General features: G+C 34.1%; 1 non-coding gene across 1 annotated transcript; it reads left to right on the top strand.

Annotated features, from left to right (window-relative positions):
• Window positions 1–5,998: 5,998 nt before the first annotated feature.
• LOC139879255 (small nucleolar RNA R71) lies at window positions 5,999–6,105 on the top strand. Its single transcript, XR_011770108.1, has one exon. It is a non-coding gene; the product is annotated as a small nucleolar RNA R71 (small nucleolar RNA).
• Window positions 6,106–19,303: the final 13,198 nt, after the last annotated feature.

The following is a 19,303-nucleotide window of genomic DNA, read 5'->3' as shown; positions in this document are numbered from 1 at the left end:
GCAAAGATAAATGACGATAATTAAAGTGCGTAAAATAATGACAATAAATAAAATGACAGTAAATAAAATTGCGAGTAATAAAATGACAGTAAATAAAGATACGATGAGAAATACAATAAAAGAATTATGCTTATTTAAACTTCCGTAATCATGATGTTTGACGTGTTGATTTTAATTTATTACCATGGGTTAATTGTCCTTTGTCCTGGTTTATTTGATACGTCTATCTGGTTTTTGTCCATAATAGTCCATCGGTCATAAATATAAAGTGCGAGTATCCTCGTCAAATTACCCTTATACCCGAAGTCAAATATTCCAACTGATTAAGGATTTAAACTGTGACGCAGTTATCACTTCTGTCAACAATTACACCAGTTATCACTGTATGTAATCCACCCCTGTTTTAATTAGTTTATAAATATTAATTCATCCACTTGATCAGAATGAATAATCAATTACCCAACCCAATTGATTAATTAAATGATTATAACAGATTCCATATGAACGTCACTAAATAGGACAACCATAATCATTATTAATTATTAGGTTAATTAATTTGAAGATAGGTTCGACAGACTCCAATGAGTTGTCACTCAATTAGACAATACCCCCCATCTATTAATAGTCAATAGTCCAATTTCCACAAGTGTCGGTCTTTTGCCCAAACCTTAATTATGGTCCAAAGTTCAATAACCCCATCTTAATATTTTAGCCTAACATCACGATTACTTCGGCTCAAATAAGCATAATAATAACTTAGTTACGAGACATTAATTTAAAAAGGAAGAACATAACTTACAATGATTATTTATAGCGTAGCGTTACACGGACAGAGTTCCGACTTAAAACCCGTTAAACATTTGTTACACTACCCCAAAATTATTATTAAACTTAAAATTAAAATTAATATTATAAATATAAATATATATGTTACAAAGAAAGAGAATTGAAAAGGTGTATCTAAATCATCGATTTAGATGGCCTTTTATAGGCAAATGATAAATTGAAATTTTCACTTATGACCCCTGAACTATGCTCAATTAACAACTTTTTAATATTTAATATTATTATTATTATGAATTATTTAAATATTATATTATATTCTTGTGCATAGTTGACTTGTACTTTCAGATCCGTTGCGTTGAGCGTTGAAAGTTGGTTCATGTGTCGGTTCCGGATTTTCGAACGTCCTTTCGCACAATTTTATATCGTGTACTCTGCGTTTTGTAACTTGTACTCTTGTCGTTTTTAGACATTCTTCATCAATAATTTGAACCTTTTTGATTGTATCTTGTACTTTTGAGCTTTTTGGACCTTTGTGTCTTCAATTCGTCGTTTTCGCCTTTTGTCTTCGCACTTATTTAATATAAACGAATATTACTTGAAAATGGAACAATTGCAACTAAAATCTTGTCTTTCTTGGGGGATAATGCTATGAAATATATGTTCCTTTTTAGCCTTATCAATATCCCCACACTTGAGCATTGCTTGTCCTCAAGCAATATAGTCTTGAAATAAAAACATACAAATCACTTCTTTATTCTTCACACTTTATACATCAGTGATTTTGATATGGCGGTATAAACAATGATAGTAACGATATGGTTAAAGGTGGGTGTGTCATCCACAGTTGCCTTGGGTTTAGGTCAACGACACTTGCAATCAAATAGCCGATTTACTTTCGGTTTCCAAAGCAAAGTGCACATTTGAAAGGCGGTTTACAGTCCCACATGACTATAAAAATTTAGATCCTTTAAGGAAATTGGATCTTTATGAAAACATTTGATCTTTTGAAAATTCAAGCTAGATTTTACCCTAGACAAGTTTTCTGATTTGATCCATCATCGATGTTGCAAAATATATTTGTGGATCAATATTTTGGCTAAAAACTTTTAGGTTCGTGTAATCCACTGCTATCCCGGTATCGGAAAGCACACATCCAGTTTACTTGTTCCGTATATTACCTTTCGGTAAACTACCGTCCGGTTGTAAAGGAAAGCGATGAACAAGAAACTGTTAAGGCAATGTCCCGTGACATGCAGATGATTATGGTCTTTTAACGTGTCGGATGCTAGAACTATCCTTGGTAGGAGCAATAGTAAAGATCATCCTATAATTTTTTCGGTCTGGCACAAGGTCCTGTCTCCGACCATGCTATGCAACCACCGTTCTTACGGTTGACACCCGATTTGGTTCAGGTGACCTAATGAATTCCAGGTGAATTCCTAGGATTTTACGTTCAATGGTAATGAACGCATTGAAAATGGGTTTTCAGAAAACAAATCGGTTTGTATTTTTGATCAAAATATTTTCTCGTTCAAGCTCGAGTTTAGATATCATCGAATTCCATGAGTTTGAATTCTCAATCTTTAAGGTCAATCTCAAGGATTGAGTAATATCAGGCTTAAAAGCTGATTTTTAATCTTTAAGGAGATTATCCTTTCTGGGGATCTGATTCATTAGTCTTATCCAGCTAATTTGCACGGTGCCCCCCCATTGTACGAGATAAATCCTTCTCATGGTTAGGATAAATCTGACCACTTGGCGACCCTGTTTGATGCTGAGGTCCGTGGATTTCCTGCTGATTTTAGTGATGACTTTTCTGGATTTTTTGTCAACCTACAGCTGGCCTGGACGACAACTTCATGACCTAAATCAAGAAGCGCGTTTCTTTTTCGGAAGACTTTACTTCCTTTTAATGATGGAATTGATTCATCGTGTAGATTCATCTCTTATTTTCTTTCCTCGGGTAAAACAGTTGATTATCGTCCAAAACAAAAGTATTTTCAATTGTTTGTAAAAATATGTGATATATGTTTTGAATAACTTGGTAAAGTTTTCCCACACTTGGCTTTTATTTATGTTTTTCTTTGCCTTTTTCTCCTCTATTCCATTCTTAAATGAATTCTAACATTTTGGGTTGTTTCTCAATTTATGTCCTTTTCGAGGTAACGATAATTTTGGCTCAATGACCTAGTTTTCATCGTTCATAAATATGTATAAACATGATTTTGAATTCATTTTGTTGGAAATTTTGAAAAATTTTACTAGAAGTGGGTAGTCAGTATATAAGACTAGGGCTGTTCCTTGTTATCGGAGAGCACTAGATTCTAATACAACTACTGCGTTACTAGTATTTTTAATGGTAACCAAGTGTTTAAATCAAAAAAAAAAATTAAAATCCGAAAGAATTTAACCCCTTCCCACACTTAAGATCTTGCAATGCCCTCATTTGCAAGAAATCAGTAACAATTTAAATTATTGAGGGTGATGAGCGTAGTAAAGTGATTAAATTTTACCAAAACTTCCAAACATATTGGCGTTTGTTTTGAATGATAAATGGTGCACGTCATTTGTTCATTCCGTTTGTTGTTACATCACATATAATTTTGCATCTTGTTGTTAAAATTAGTTACTTTTGCTGAACTTAATGCCAGTCTTTGAAAACGCGTTGTTTTACCCTGTCTTGTAAGATAAACTACAAACAAATATATACATACTATTTTTTTTATTTATAAAACCTTTAACTTATAAAACAAATATTAATTAATTTTAAAAATTTGTTTCTTTTAAGAATGAGGGCGTTTCGGAACGATGCCCTAGTCCGTCCCTCGACAAAATTTTAAAATTTGTCTTTTTGTAGCGATTGTTTTAAAAGCTAAGATTTTTGGGTTTTTTTTAATTTTTTTGGCATACTTTAAATCAATAAGATTAAAAATAATGATAATAATAACTCTCGTCCCTCCCTCGGGTAAAGCAATTTCGGTTCAATGACCTAGTCTTCAACTTACGACGAATTTTAAAAATCATATTTTTAACTTAAAGAAATAAAGTAAATTTTGTTTTTTAAAATCACAATAAAACATAAATTAAAATGCATATTAATTTCAAATAAAACCTAAAAAAAATAAAAATTCAGAATGGAGGGAGAAAACTAGTTCTTTAGTGTCTGCTAGTGGAAAAGACCAATCGGATTCCATTTTCGGAACTACACGAGAACAGAACAACTAACTCCAAACAGCATTTTCTTTTTAGAATATTTGAATCTCCTCACACTTAGGTAGATGTGGTGTCGAAATTGTGATTAACTTCATCGTCAACTTCTCTTGGACCATAATCAACTTGCATATATGTGACTTTTGCTTTAAGCCAGTAACCAGCTTTTTCCGTAATATCCACAAATTCAACTAGCTTCGCCTTTTCTTTAGGCGACAGATTGGATACTAACCGGTTACATAACTTAAAGTTCCCCTTACTTCTAGCATCAATAGCCCGTTTAAAAAGTTTCTTCATTGAACTGTTAATAACGGGGTCATTTAATTTCGTATCAATAACGGGGTTCTTTGTTATCATGTCATCATTAGGTGTTACTTCATTTTCCCCACACTTAGGCGTTTTATTATTATTAAGCACTACCGTTGGAGTTGGTAAAACAACACGGTTCTTACCAATCGTTTTTGCTGGTTCAACGGTTTTGGTTGGTGGAGATTTAGTCTTTCGAATCATAAAGGTGATCGATTTGTCACCACTACTAAGTGTCATTCTACCATTTCCTACATCAAATAACGCCTTGGTGGACGCTAAGAATGGCCGACCTAAAATTAGAGGAATGTTTGGGTCCTCTTCTATGTCAATGACAATAAATTCGACTAGAAAGGTTAAATTGCCTACTTGAACGGGTAGGTTGTCAGCAATTCCAACTGGGTGCTTAATGGTTTGATGAAAGAGTCGAACACTCATATCCGTTGGACTTAACTTACCTACACCTAATCTCTTATATAAGGAAAGAGGCATAACACTTACACTTGCACCTAAATCTGCTAGTGCATCATACATGACACAATCACTAAGTAGACAAGGAACAATAAATTCACCCGGATCACCTACCCTAGGTGGAGGATTTGGTGGAACTGTCTTCACCGGGTTTACTTCTACTGTTTTTGTTTCTTGCACTTTTTTATTCTTCTTCTTCTTCTTTCCAGAGGTATCACAAACTTTATTACCTATTAATTGCTCATACTCAACTCCTTTTCTTGGAAACGGGATGGGTGGTCTGTATGGTGCCACCACTGGCTTTACATACTCGGGTGGTAGTGGTGGTGGTGTAACTTCTTCATTGTTACTTACATCTAAAACCTCCCCATCTTCTGATGCTGGTTTTTCAGAATTTGTTGAAACCATATTAACATTTTCATTCCGAGGATTTACTTCAGTATTACTCGGTATCTTTCCTTGTTTCCTTTCACTCATCAATCTAATAAGAGTACCTACTTGGTTTTCTAGATTCAAAATGGAAGCTTGTTGAGTTCTAAATGACTGATCAAACCTCTCGTTCATTTGGGTTTGAGATGTAATGAATTGTGTTTGAGATTCAACTAGCTTTGCCATCATTTCTTCTAGATTTGGCTTTTTCTCTTCGGTTTGTTGTGGTGGTTTATACAAGCTAGGTTTTTGTTGATTGAAAGTGTTGTTTTGAGTTGGTTGGTTATTCGGACCTTGTTGGTTGTACGAGTTATTGTTGGGTCCATTTGGATTGTAAAGAATGTTTTGATTTCGATTGAAGTTCAGCTTTGGCGGTTGATAATTATTTTGATAATTATTTCCCGGCCTCTGGTTCATATAGGAAACATTCTCTCGTTGTTCCATCGTTGGTTCAATGTGACAATCTTTCGTTAAGTGTGGTCCACCGCATTGCTCACAACTGATTCGTATTGCGTGAATATCTTTATTCATCTTTTCCATTCGTCTTTCGAAAGCATCTATTTTTGCGAAAACGGAATCAAAGTCATGGCTAGAATCGGCTCTAGCCGCTTTAGATGAACGAAAAATATCTTTTTCTTGATGCCACTCATGAGAGTGGGAGGCTGTGTTATCAATAATTTTGTAAGCTTCAGTTGCGGTTTTCTTCATAATTGAACCACCAGCTGTTATGTCGATGTCTTTCCGTGTAGCAACGTTGACACCTTGGTAGAATATTTGTACTATTTGATAAGTGTCTAAACCGTGTTGAGGACATCCTCTCAACATCCTTCCGAATCTTGTCCATGCCTCATATAATGTTTCATTTGGCTTTTGCACGAACGTAACAATTTCTCCTTGAAGTCTCACGGCTTTGGATGCCGGAAAGAATCGTTTAAGAAATTTTTCAACTAAAACATCCCATGTGTCAATCGCCCCTTCAGGTAACGATTCTAACCAATCTTTGGCTTCTCCCTTTAAAGTCCAGGGAAACAACATGAGATAGATTTGTTCGTCTTCCACTTCTCGGATTTTGAATAGTGTACAGATCCTGCTAAACGTACGAAGATGTTCATTTGGGTCTTCCTTCGGCGTACCACTATATTGGCACTGATTAGTTACCATGTGTAGGATTTGTCCTTTGATTTCATAATCTGGAGCATTAACTTCTGGCTTAATAATGGCGTGACCTTGGCCAGTGCGTTTAGCTCTCATTCGATCTTCCATACTTAGAGGTTCTAGATTTTCCATGATTGGATTTGTTGTATCCGAATCACTAGAGGATTCTGATTTAACGGTTTGGGGTTCAGGATCTTGGAATTGTCCTTGAATATCTTCCGGGTTCTTAGTTGTGAAATCGGGTTCAAAAGATGGATTATCGGAAATATGAGTTGGAGTACTTGGATTACTTGATGATGATTCTAAAGAAAAATCAACGGCGGCAATATTCGCTAGATGTCTTGATCGAGTTATAGGTGGTGAACGTATGAAAGGTAGTGAACGTTTTGCTCGGTGCATTCACAGAATATCCTATTAGTTATAAAAATAAGAAAAACTTATATAAGTTGTCCAATTAATAGACTTTTCTGATTTTGCCCACGTTTCGAATAGCCAAAAGATGCAGCAGGAAGCCAGGACCCTTTAAATCGGAAGCCCACAACTTGCCACTAACAAATCCAACTATTACTACGAACCAGAAAAATGTCAACGTCTATTAACTTAACCGCTTAAATAATTTTTCTTTCCGTTTGAAGAATTAGATAAGAAGTAAAGAAAATTCTATATCCTATAACTAGAGCGTCGAGAAATAAGAAAGAAAAAGATTGCGCGTCGAAAAGTGTCGAAAAATAAAAAGGTCGAAAAATAAGCGTCGAAAAATAAAAATAAGAAGGTAGCACGAAAAATGGCGTCGCAAAATTCTAAAGCACCTAAATCTTAGTCTAAGGAATAAGCACTTAAGGGATTTTACGGCAAAGCCTAAAAATCTAGAAATAAAAAAAATAACTACGCCAAAAATAAACTTAATACTAAAAGTTGCGACTATAATCTAAAAATCTAAAGGTAATAAAACTTAAAAAAAAAATATTATTATTTATTATATTTTTTAAAATTTTTTTTTTTTTTTATAAAAAAACGATTTTTTTTTACAATTTTTTTTTTTTTTAAAACGAATTTTTTTTTTTATAAAAAAAACGATTTTTTTTTACAATTTTTTTTTTTTATAAAAAACGAATTTTTTTTCTTTAAAAAAAACGTTTTTTTTTTACACAAATTTTTTTTTAACTCATTTACTATTCATGAATAGTAAATGAAAAGAAATTAATTAATTTACTATTCACATGAAAGCGACATTATAGAAATTATTAATTATAAGTTACATAATATATCCCTGAAGTATTTAATAAATACGACTTTTTTAAAATTTACGTATCAAATTTTGATTCTAAAATATTATTATATTATTATATTCTATCTAAAATATTATTATATTATTATATTCTATTTCAATATTATTATATTATTATATTTTATTTCAATATTATTATATTTAAAAATATAGCGTTTTAGCGCTCCCCGGCAGCGGCGCCAAAAACTTGATGTTGTAGCGTGAGGGTACGAAATAGTATTAATTTTACTACGAAATACTACAAAATATTACACAAGTTTTAATTATTTTACGGATGGATATTCCTAAACCTTGCTACAACACTTATAGGCAGTGTACCTAATCGTAGAGTAGTGTAGTTTTTAGTAAGTCCGGTTCGTTCCACAGGGAGCTCATGAAGTTTAACGCTATATTTTTATAAAACTATATTTTTACAAAAATATATAAATATAAGTAGTATTATTATTATTATAAAAGGGGGTTTTTTACCGTTTAGTGACCGGTTTGTCGATTCTATATTTTAAGCGCAAAGATAAATGACGATAATTAAAGTGCGTAAAATAATGACAATAAATAAAATGACAGTAAATAAAATTGCGAGTAATAAAATGACAGTAAATAAAGATACGATGAGAAATACAATAAAAGAATTATGCTTATTTAAACTTCCGTAATCATGATGTTTGACGTGTTGATTTTAATTTATTACCATGGGTTAATTGTCCTTTGTCCTGGTTTATTTGATACGTCTATCTGGTTTTTGTCCATAATAGTCCATCGGTCATAAATATAAAGTGCGAGTATCCTCGTCAAATTACCCTTATACCCGAAGTCAAATATTCCAACTGATTAAGGATTTAAACTGTGACGCAGTTATCACTTCTGTCAACAATTACACCAGTTATCACTGTATGTAATCCACCCCTGTTTTAATTAGTTTATGAATATTAATTCATCCACTTGATCAGAATGAATAATCAATTACCCAACCCAATTGATTAATTAAATGATTATAACAGATTCCATATGAACGTCACTAAATAGGACAACCATAATCATTATTAATTATTAGGTTAATTAATTTGAAGATAGGTTCGACAGACTCCAATGAGTTGTCACTCAATTAGACAATACCCCCCATCTATTAATAGTCAATAGTCCAATTTCCACAAGTGTCGGTCTTTTGCCCAAACCTTAATTATGGTCCAAAGTTCAATAACCCCATCTTAATATTTTAGCCTAACATCACGATTACTTCGGCTCAAATAAGCATAATAATAACTTAGTTACGAGACATTAATTTAAAAAGGAAGAACATAACTTACAATGATTATTTATAGCGTAGCGTTACACGGACAGAGTTCCGACTTAAAACCCGTTAAACATTTGTTACACTACCCCAAAATTATTATTAAACTTAAAATTAAAATTAATATTATAAATATAAATATATATGTTACAAAGAAAGAGAATTGAAAAGGTGTATCTAAATCATCGATTTAGATGGCCTTTTATAGGCAAATGATAAATTGAAATTTTCACTTATGACCCCTGAACTATGCTCAATTAACAACTTTTTAATATTTAATATTATTCTTATTATGAATTATTTAAATATTATATTATATTCTTGTGCATAGTTGACTTGTACTTTCAGATCCGTTGCGTTGAGCGTTGAAAGTTGGTTCATGTGTCGGTTCCGGATTTTCGAACGTCCTTTCGCACAATTTTATATCGTGTACTCTGCGTTTTGTAACTTGTACTCTTGTCGTTTTTAGACATTCTTCATCAATAATTTGAACCTTTTTGATTGTATCTTGTACTTTTGAGCTTTTTGGACCTTTGTGTCTTCAATTCGTCGTTTTCGCCTTTTGTCTTCGCACTTATTTAATATAAACGAATATTACTTGAAAATGGAACAATTGCAACTAAAATCTTGTCTTTCTTGGGGGATAATGCTATGAAATATATGTTCCTTTTTAGCCTTATCACATATACCTTTTACCAGTAATATATGTATTTAATTCGTGATCTATTATAAACTATTTAACGAGTAAATTTAGCATACACGTATGTATAAATATATATACTCGAGCACTAGACATGGATACACAATTAATATATAAAAGATAAAATATGAGTGCTTACATATCAATATTGAGATTCAATATTGTAGAAAAGTAAGTAGACGTAACGGAGATGATAAGCACTAGGTTTGATTCATAAATATACCCCCGAACATTACCCATAATTTCCTTAGCTCTATCCCGCTTAAAAACCCATTTTGAAAGTGACACGCTTAAGACCTCGTCGTAGTATTTTATGTATAATATTAATACTACTAATAATAATAAGATTAATAATAATATTAATCTTAATATTAATATTAATAATAATAATAATAATAATAATAATAATAATAATAATAATAATAATATTATTATTATTATTATTATTATTATTATAAATAAAATAAATAAATACGGAGTAATATAGATATTAATATGTGTGTGTGTTCAGTGTTGAGCAAACTGGCCAATTTATAGAATTTTTCTGAATTCTGACCGTCATGTGATCGCATGGGTTTTATGCCTATTTCTCATACGATCGCATGGCCCCAAAATCCAGCTCACAATTTTTTTGTTTTCTTGTTTGTCGACATATTATTATATATATATAATATATATATAATTTATATTAATTATATATATATTATATTATATTTATGTACATAGTTGACTTGTAATTTTAGGTCCATTGACTCGTACGTTGATACTCGACTCGTGTACCACTTTCGGTTTTTCGAACGCACTTTCGTACGTTTAGAAAACTAGCCTTTTACGTTACGGGACGTGTACCCTTATTAATAATTTGACTTACTCATCAATAAATTAACTTATAAAAATGTAACTTATAAAATTGAGCGTTGTGGTCATTTGCTTCTATAAATCAGTGACTCGTTATTTATCAAAATATATTATTTTAAATCAGGACGTTTTATGACTAAGTTAAAATATATATATATATTTTTATTTAGAATTGTAAATTTGTACGTAATATATATGTTTGAAATATTTATCTAATGATATAAAGATAAAGTTTAAATTTGTTCGAAAATTTCCGGGTCGTCACATTTAAAACCTGGAAACACGAAGAACACTGTAAAATCGGACATACACCGTCGTAGTAACACCGCGGGCTGTTTTGGGATAGTTAATTAAAAAATATGATAAACTTTAATTTAAAAGTTGTTCTTATGGGAAAATGATTTTTCTTATGAACATGAAACTATATCCAAAAATCATGGTTAAGCTCAAAGTGGAAGTATGTTTTCTAAAATGGTCATCTATACGTCGTTCTTTCGACTGAAATGACTACCTTTAAAAAAATGACTTGTAACTTATATTTCCGACTATAAACCTATACTTTTTCTATTTAGATTCATAAAATAGAGTTCAATATGAAACCATAGCAATTTGATTCACTCAAAACGGATTTAAAATGAAGAAGTTATGGGTAAAACAAGATTGGATAATTTTTCTTGTTGTAGCAACGTGAAAATTGGTAACAAATCTATATTAATCATATCCTAGCTAACTTATATTGTATTATACATGTATTCTAATATATTATGTAATCTTGGGATACCATAGACACGTATACAAATGTTTTGACATATCATATCGACCCATGTGTATATATTATTTGGAACAACCATAGACACTCTATATGCAGTAATGTGGGAGTTAGCTATACAGGGTTGAGGTTGATTCCAAAAATATATATACTTTGAGTTGTGATCTAGCCTGAGACGTGTATACACTGGGTCGTGGATTGATTCAAGATAATATATATATCAATTTTTTTTGTACATCTAACGTTGGACAACTAGTTGTAGGTTACTAACGAGGACAGCTGACTTAATAAACTTAAAACATCAAAATGTATTAAAAGTGTTGTAAATATATTTTGAACATACTTTGATATATATGTACATATTTGTTATAGGTTTGTGAATCGACCAGTGGCCAAGTCTTACTTCCCGACGAAGTAAAAATCTGTGAAAGTGAGTTATAGTCCCACTTTAAAAATCTAATATTTTTGGGATGAGAATATATGCAGGTTTTATAAATGATTTACAAAATAGACACAAGTAAGTGAAACTACATTCTATGGTTGAATTATCGAAATCGAATATGCCCCTTTTTATTAAGTCTGGTAATCTAAGAATTAGGGAACAGACATCCTAATTGACGCGAATCCTAAAGATAGATCTATTGGGCCTAACAAACCCCATCCAAAGTACCGGATGCTTTAGTACTTCGAAATTTATATCATATCCGAAGGGTGTCCCGAAATGATGGGGATATTCTTATATATGCATCTTGTTAATGTCAGTTACCAGGTGTTCATCATATGAATGATTTTTATCTCTATGTATGGGATGTATATTGAAATATGAAATCTTGTAGTCTATTATTACGATTTGATATATATAGGTTAAACCTATAACTCACCAACATTTTTTGTTGACGTTTTAAGCATGTTTATTCTTAGGTGATTATTAAGAGCTTCCGCTGTCGCATACTTAAATAAGGACAAGATTTGGAGTTCATGCTTGTATGATATTGTGTAAAAACTGCATTCAAGAAACTTATTTCGTTGTAACATATTTGTATTGTAAACCATTATGTAATAGTCGTGTGTAAACAGGATATTTTAGATTATCATTATTTGATAATCTACGTAAAGCTTTTTAAACCGTTATTGATGAAATAAAGGTTATGGTTTGTTTTAAAATGAATGCAGTCTTTGAAAAACGTCTCATATAGAGGTCAAAACCTCGCAACGAAATCAATTAATATGGAACGTTTTTAATCAATAAGAACGGGACATTTCAGTTGGTATCCGAGTGTTGGTATTAGAGAACCAGAATTTTGCATTAGTGGGTCTTATCGAGTTTGTTAGGATGCATTAGTGAGTCTGGACTTCGACCGTGTTTACTTGAAAAATGATTGCTTAACAAATTTTGTTGGAAACTATATATTTTTAACATGTGAATATATGTGATATATTAATCTCTTAACGCGTTTGATATTATGTGATAGATGTCTACCTCTAGAGAAAGTCCCATTGACTCACCTAATAATAATGAAGAGTCAAATGTAAATCGGAATGATTCGTGGACTGATTCACAAGTTCCCGAAGAGGAACCGGAAGAAGAGTCGGAACCGGAAGAAGAGTCGGAACCGGAAGAAGAATCGGAACCGGAAGAAGAATCGGAACCAGTGGGGAAAATAATAAAACGGTTAAGTACAATAAAATCCTCAACCAACCGACCAAAGTTAATTATGGTCAATGGTGTTTCCGCCAAGGAAGCAAAGTATTAGGAGGATTACCAATTCTCCGATGAATCGGATCCCGACAAGGATTCCGATGATGTTATAGAAATTACCCCAACACAATTTAATAAGGCAACAGAGAACAATAAGGGAAAGGGCATAAAAATAGAGAAATTTGATTCCAAACCCGATGAACTTTATATGTATCGTTAACACCCGCATTTCTTAAGTTGTGACAATAACCCGGGAACCTCTAAACCACCAGGTTTTTCTAAACTAATATGGAAAACGACGGCTCGTATTAGGGGAACATCATATATCCCTAGAAACTTGGCAAAACGAACCAAAACCGAAGAAGAAGAAACGAGCGAGTTGAAATAAGATAGTTGTATTTGTGTGGTGTAATATATGTGATATAGTGTGCTTATGCTTTATGATATATGTAAAAAAATTGCTTGTATTAATAAGTATTTTTTTTATGAATCTAACTCTTGTCTATTTTACAGTATAAAAACACAAAATGGATAGACAATCCAATATTTTAAGAGACCTACCCGGAGACATGATTGATGAAATCTTGTCTAGAGTCGGTCAGAATTCCTCGGCACAACTATTTAAGGCGAGATCAGTTTGTAAGACATTCGAAGAACGTTCCAAGAATGCCTTGGTTTATAAAAGGCTTTCGTTCGAAAGATGGGGGATATCACATTAGGAAATCCATAAGTTACGATGTGTTTACTTTGACGCATATATTGCGGGGAACCCAAATACTATTTTACGCAACGGGTTAAGAAATTATTTTTGACTCAATATATCTGAATATAGGACTTCGTGATTTAGAAAAAGCGGCTAACATGCAACATAAAGAAGCATGTTATGCTTACGGGTTAGTAATGTTCGCTTCTCACCAAAGTGAGAAAAAGAACATCGGGCTACAACTATTAAACAAAACATTCCCACAAGTGACGGAGTCGGTAATTGGGGTAAGAAATGAGGTTTTTAGGTTATTACGAGACTGTTGGTCATTACGTAACCTTCATCCTTTTGACGACGTTACAACACATTGTCTTACTATCAGTCACAACGGTTATGTTCCACAAAACCAAGGATGGGAAGTGGTATTAGTAAAACCAGAATGCATGACTTGTTTCTGGACGTATGAATTACGTGTCTTTATTGCCTTTGCTGAACGCCTTATTTATTAACTAGAATTATCTTCGTAACTACTTTGTATCAAAGTTTTATGTGCTATATTTCATGCTATATGTAAAATAGCGGTATTGTAAGTTTGCAAGTTATTGTATAAAGGCTTGAATATGATATATATATATATATTTTTTTTTTTTTTTGTTTTTTTTGTGATTAGTTTTTCATATAGAATTGTAGTAGTTGAAATGGTATGTTAGCTACTAAGTATGAACTTAACGAGTAGGTACTACACGAATTAAAGAGTATAAACCGCTAATATGAAGAAATAGCTTTTATAAATAAGTTCATATTAGGCTACGAAATACTATTGACTACTCTTGATATTCTATATGATTAACTCGTTTCATTTGACTATTTTGAAGAAAATGGCACCGACTACTCGACACACCTTGAATATGAGCGAAGAGGAATTTCGTGCCTTTCTTGCTTCAAACATAGCCGCAGTACAGGCTGCGCTACATACCAACAATAACCTTGGATCTAGCAGTACAGGAAATCGTGTAGGATGCACCTATAAAGAATTCACTGCCTGCAAACCTTTGGAATTTGATGGAACCGAAGGACCGATCGGATTGAAACGGTGGACCGAGAAGGTCGAAACGGTGTTTTCCATAAGTAAGTGTACTGAAGAGGACAAAGTGAAGTACGCTACGCATACCTTCACAGGTTCTGCGTTAACATGGTGGAATACCTATCTAGAGCAAGTGGGACAAGATGATGCTTACGCACTACCATGGTCAGCATTCAAACACTTGATGAACGATAAGTACCGTCCCAGAACCGAGGTCAATAAGCTCAAGACAGAACTTAGAGGGTTACGAACCCAAGGATTTGATATTACCACGTACGAAAAACGATTCACAGAATTATGCCTATTGTGTTCGGGAGCGTTCGAAGATGAGGAAGAGAAGATCGACGCGTTTGTGAAAGGATTACCAGAAAGAATCCAAGAAGATATAAGTTCACACGAGCCCGCCTCCATATAACAGGCATGTAGAATGGCTCACAAACTAGTGAACCAGATTGAAAAAAGAATTAAAGAACAGATTGCTGAAGAGGCCAATGTGAAGCAAGTCAAAAGAAAGTGGGAGGAAAACGGTGATAAGAATCACCAATACAACAACAACAGCAATTACAACAATAATCGCAACAACTATGCCAACAATCGCAACATCAATCGCAACTACAACAAACGGCCCAACAACAACAACAACTACAACCATCATCCCAACAACAATAATAACCGCAACAACAACAACAACAATCAGAAGCAGCTATGCTAAAGGTGTGAAAAGTATCACTCGGGGTTCTGCACCAAATTTTGCATCAAGTGTAAAAGAAATGGTCATAGCGCAGCAAAGTGTGAGGTCTACGGACCAGGGGTTAACAGAACGAAAGGAACAAATGGTGTCGGAATGAGTAATGGCGGAGCAAGTAGTGTCGGAGCAAGTTATGCCAATGTAGTTTGTTATAAATGTGGAAAATCGGGCCACATTATTAGAAATTGCCTGAACCAGGAGAACACGAATGGACAAGGCCGCGGAAGAGTTTTCAATATTAATGCGGCAGAGGCACAGGAAGACCTGGAGCTTGTTACGGGTACGTTTCTTATTGACAATAAATCTGCTTACGTTTTATTTGTTTCGGGTGTAGATAGAAGCTATATGAGTAGATATTTTTGTGCTAAATTAAGTTGTCCATTGACACCTTTGGATAGTAAATTTTTACTCGATTTAGCAAATGGTAAATTAATTTCAGCAGATAATATATGTCGGAATTGAGAAATTAAACTGGTTAGCGAAACATTTAAGATTGACTTAATACCAGTAGAGTTAGGGAGTTTTGATGTGATAATCGGTATGGACTGGTTGAAAGAAGTGAAAGCAGAGATCGTTTGTTACAAAAATGCAATTCGCATTATACAAGAAAAAGAAAAACCCTTAATGGTGTACGGAGAAAAGGGCAACACGAAGCTACATCTTATTAGTAATTTGAAGGCACAAAAACTAATAAGAAAAGGTTGCTATGCTGTTCTAGCACACGTCGAGAAAGTACAAACTGAAGAAAAGAGCATCAATGATGTTCCCGTCGCAAAAGAATTTCCCGATGTATTTCCAAATGAATTACCGGGATTACCCCCACACCGATCCGTTGAATTTCAAATAGATCTTGTACCAGGAGCTGCACCAATAGCTCGTGCTCCTTATAGACTCGCACCCAGCGAGATGAAAGAACTGCAAAGCCAACTGTAAGAACTTTTAGAGCGTGGTTTCATTCGACCAAGCACATCACCGTGGGGAGCTCCTGTTTTGTTTGTCAAGAAGAAAGATGGTACTTTCAGGTTGTGTATCGACTACCGAGAGTTGAACAAACTTACCATCAAGAACCGCTACCCACTACTGAGAATCAACGACTTATTTGATCAACTACAAGGCTCGTCTGTTTATTCAAAGATTGACTTATGTTCCGGGTATCATCAAATGCGTGTAAAAGAAGATGATATTCCAAAGACTGCTTTCAGAACACGTTACGGTCATTACGAGTTTATGGTCATGCCGTTTGGTTTAACTAATGCACCAGTTGTGTTCATGGACCTTATGAACCGAGTGTGTGGACCATACCTTGACAAGTTTGTCATTGTTTTCATTGATGACATACTTATTTACTCAAAGAATGACCAAGAACACGGTGAACATTTGAGAAAGGTGTTAGAGGTATTAAGGAAGGAAGAATTGTACGCTAAGTTTTCAAAGTGTGCATTTTGGTTGGAAGAAGTTCAATTCCTCGGTTACATAGTGAACAAAGAAGGTATTAAGGTGGATCCGGCAAAGATTGAAACCGTTGGAAAGTGGGAAACCCCGAAAACTCCGAAACACATACGTCAGTTTTTAGGACTAGCTGGTTACTACAGAAGGTTCATCCAATACTTTTCCAGAATAGCAAAACCCTTGACTGCATTAACGCATAAAGGGAAGAAATTTGAATGGAATGATGAACAAGAGAAAGCGTTTCAGTTATTGAAGAAAAAGCTAGCTACGGCACCTATATTATCATTGCCTGAAGGGAATGATGATTTTGTGATTTATTGTGACGCATCAAAGCAAGGTCTCGTTTGTGTATTAATGCAACGAACGAAGATGATTGCTTATGTGTCTAGACAATTGAAGATTCACGAAAAAAATTATACGACGCATGATTTGGAATTAGGCGCGGTTGTTTTTGCATTAAAGACTTGGAGGCACTACTTATATGGGGTCAAAAGTATTATATATACCGACCACAAAAGTCTTCAACACATATTTAATCAGAAACAACTGAATATGAGGCAGCGTAGGTGGATTGAATTGTTGAATGATTATGATTTTGAGATTCGTTACCACCCGGGGAAGGCAAATGTGGTAGCCGACACCTTGAGCAGGAAGGACAGAGAACCCATTCGAGTAAAATCTATGAATATAATGATTCACAATAACCTTACTACTCAAATAGAGGAGGCGCAACAAGGAGTTTTAAAAGAGGGAAATTTAAAGGATGAAATACCCAAAGGATCGGAGAAGAATCTTAATATTCGGGAAGACGGAACCCGGTATAGGGCTGAAAGGATTTGGGTACCAAAATTTGGAGATATGAGAGAAATGGTACTTAGAGAAGCTCATAAAACCAGATACTCAATACATCCTGGAACGGGGAAGATGTACAAGGATCTCAAGAAACATTTTTGGTGGCCAGGTATGAAAGCCGATGTTGCTAAATACGTAGGAGAATGTTTGACGTGTTCCAAGGTCAAAGCTGAGCATCAGAAACCATCAGGTCTACTTCAACAACCCGAAATCCCGAAATGGAAATGGGAAAACATTACCATGAATTTCATTACTAAATTGCCAAGGACTACAAGTGGTTTTGATACTATTTGGGTAATAGTTGATCGTCTCACCAAATCAGCACACTTTCTACCAATAAGAGAAGATGACAAGATGGAGAAGTTAGCACTACTGTATTTGAAGGAAGTCGTCTCCAGACATGGAATACCAATCTCTATTATCTCAGATAGGGATGGCATATTTATTTCAAGATTCTGGCAGACATTACAGCAAGCATTAGGAACTCGTCTAGACATGAGTACTGCCTATCATCCACAAACTGATGGGCAGAGTGAAAGGACGATACAAACGCTTGAAGACATGCTACGAGCATGTGTTATTGATTTCGGAAACAGTTGGGATCGACATCTACCGTTAGCAGAATTTTCCTACAACAACAGCTACCATTCAAGCATTGAGATGGCGCCGTTTGAAGCACTTTATGGTAGAAAGTGCAGGTCTCCGATTTGTTGGAGTGAAGTGGGGGATAGACAGATTACGGGTCCAGAGATTATACAAGAAACTACCGAGAAGATCATCCAAATTCAACATCGGTTGAAAACCGCCCAAAGTCGACAAAAGAGCTACGCTGACATTAAAAGAAAAGATATAGAATTTGAAATTGGAGAGATGGTCATGCTTAAAGTTGCACCTTGGAATGGCGTTGTTCGATTTGGTAAACGAGGGAAATTAAATCCAAGGTATATTGGACCATTCAAGATTATTGATCGTGTCGGACCAGTAGCTTACCGACTTGAGTTACCTCAACAACTCGCGGCTGTACATAACACTTTCCACGTCTCGAATTTGAAGAAATGTTTTGCTAAAGAAGATCTCACTATTCTGTTAGATGAAATCCAAATCAACGAAAAACTTCAATTCATCGAAGAACCCGTCGAAATAATGGATCGTGAGGTTAAAAGACTTAAGCAAAACAAGATACCAATTGTTAAGGTTCGATGGAATGCTCGTAGAGGACCCGAGTTCACCTGGGAGCGTGAAGATCAGATGAAGAAGAAATACCCGCATCTATTTCCAGAAGATTTGTCAACACCTTCAACAGCTTAAAATTTCGGGACGAAATTTATTTAACGGGTAGGTACTGTAGTGACCCGAACTTTTCCATGTTTATATATATATTAAATGAAATTGTTATTTACATGATTAAGTGTTTCCAATATGTTAAGCAATCAAACTTGTTAAGACTTGATTAATTGAAATAGGTTTCATATAGACAATTGATCACCCAAGTTGACCGGTGATTCACG

Source organism: Rutidosis leptorrhynchoides, chromosome 11 (genome assembly GCF_046630445.1).
Source record: "Rutidosis leptorrhynchoides isolate AG116_Rl617_1_P2 chromosome 11, CSIRO_AGI_Rlap_v1, whole genome shotgun sequence".
Taxonomy (NCBI): Eukaryota; Viridiplantae; Streptophyta; class Magnoliopsida; order Asterales; family Asteraceae; genus Rutidosis; species Rutidosis leptorrhynchoides.
Note: the sequence above shows the minus strand (reverse complement) of the source record. Positions and strands in the feature narration are given on the sequence as shown.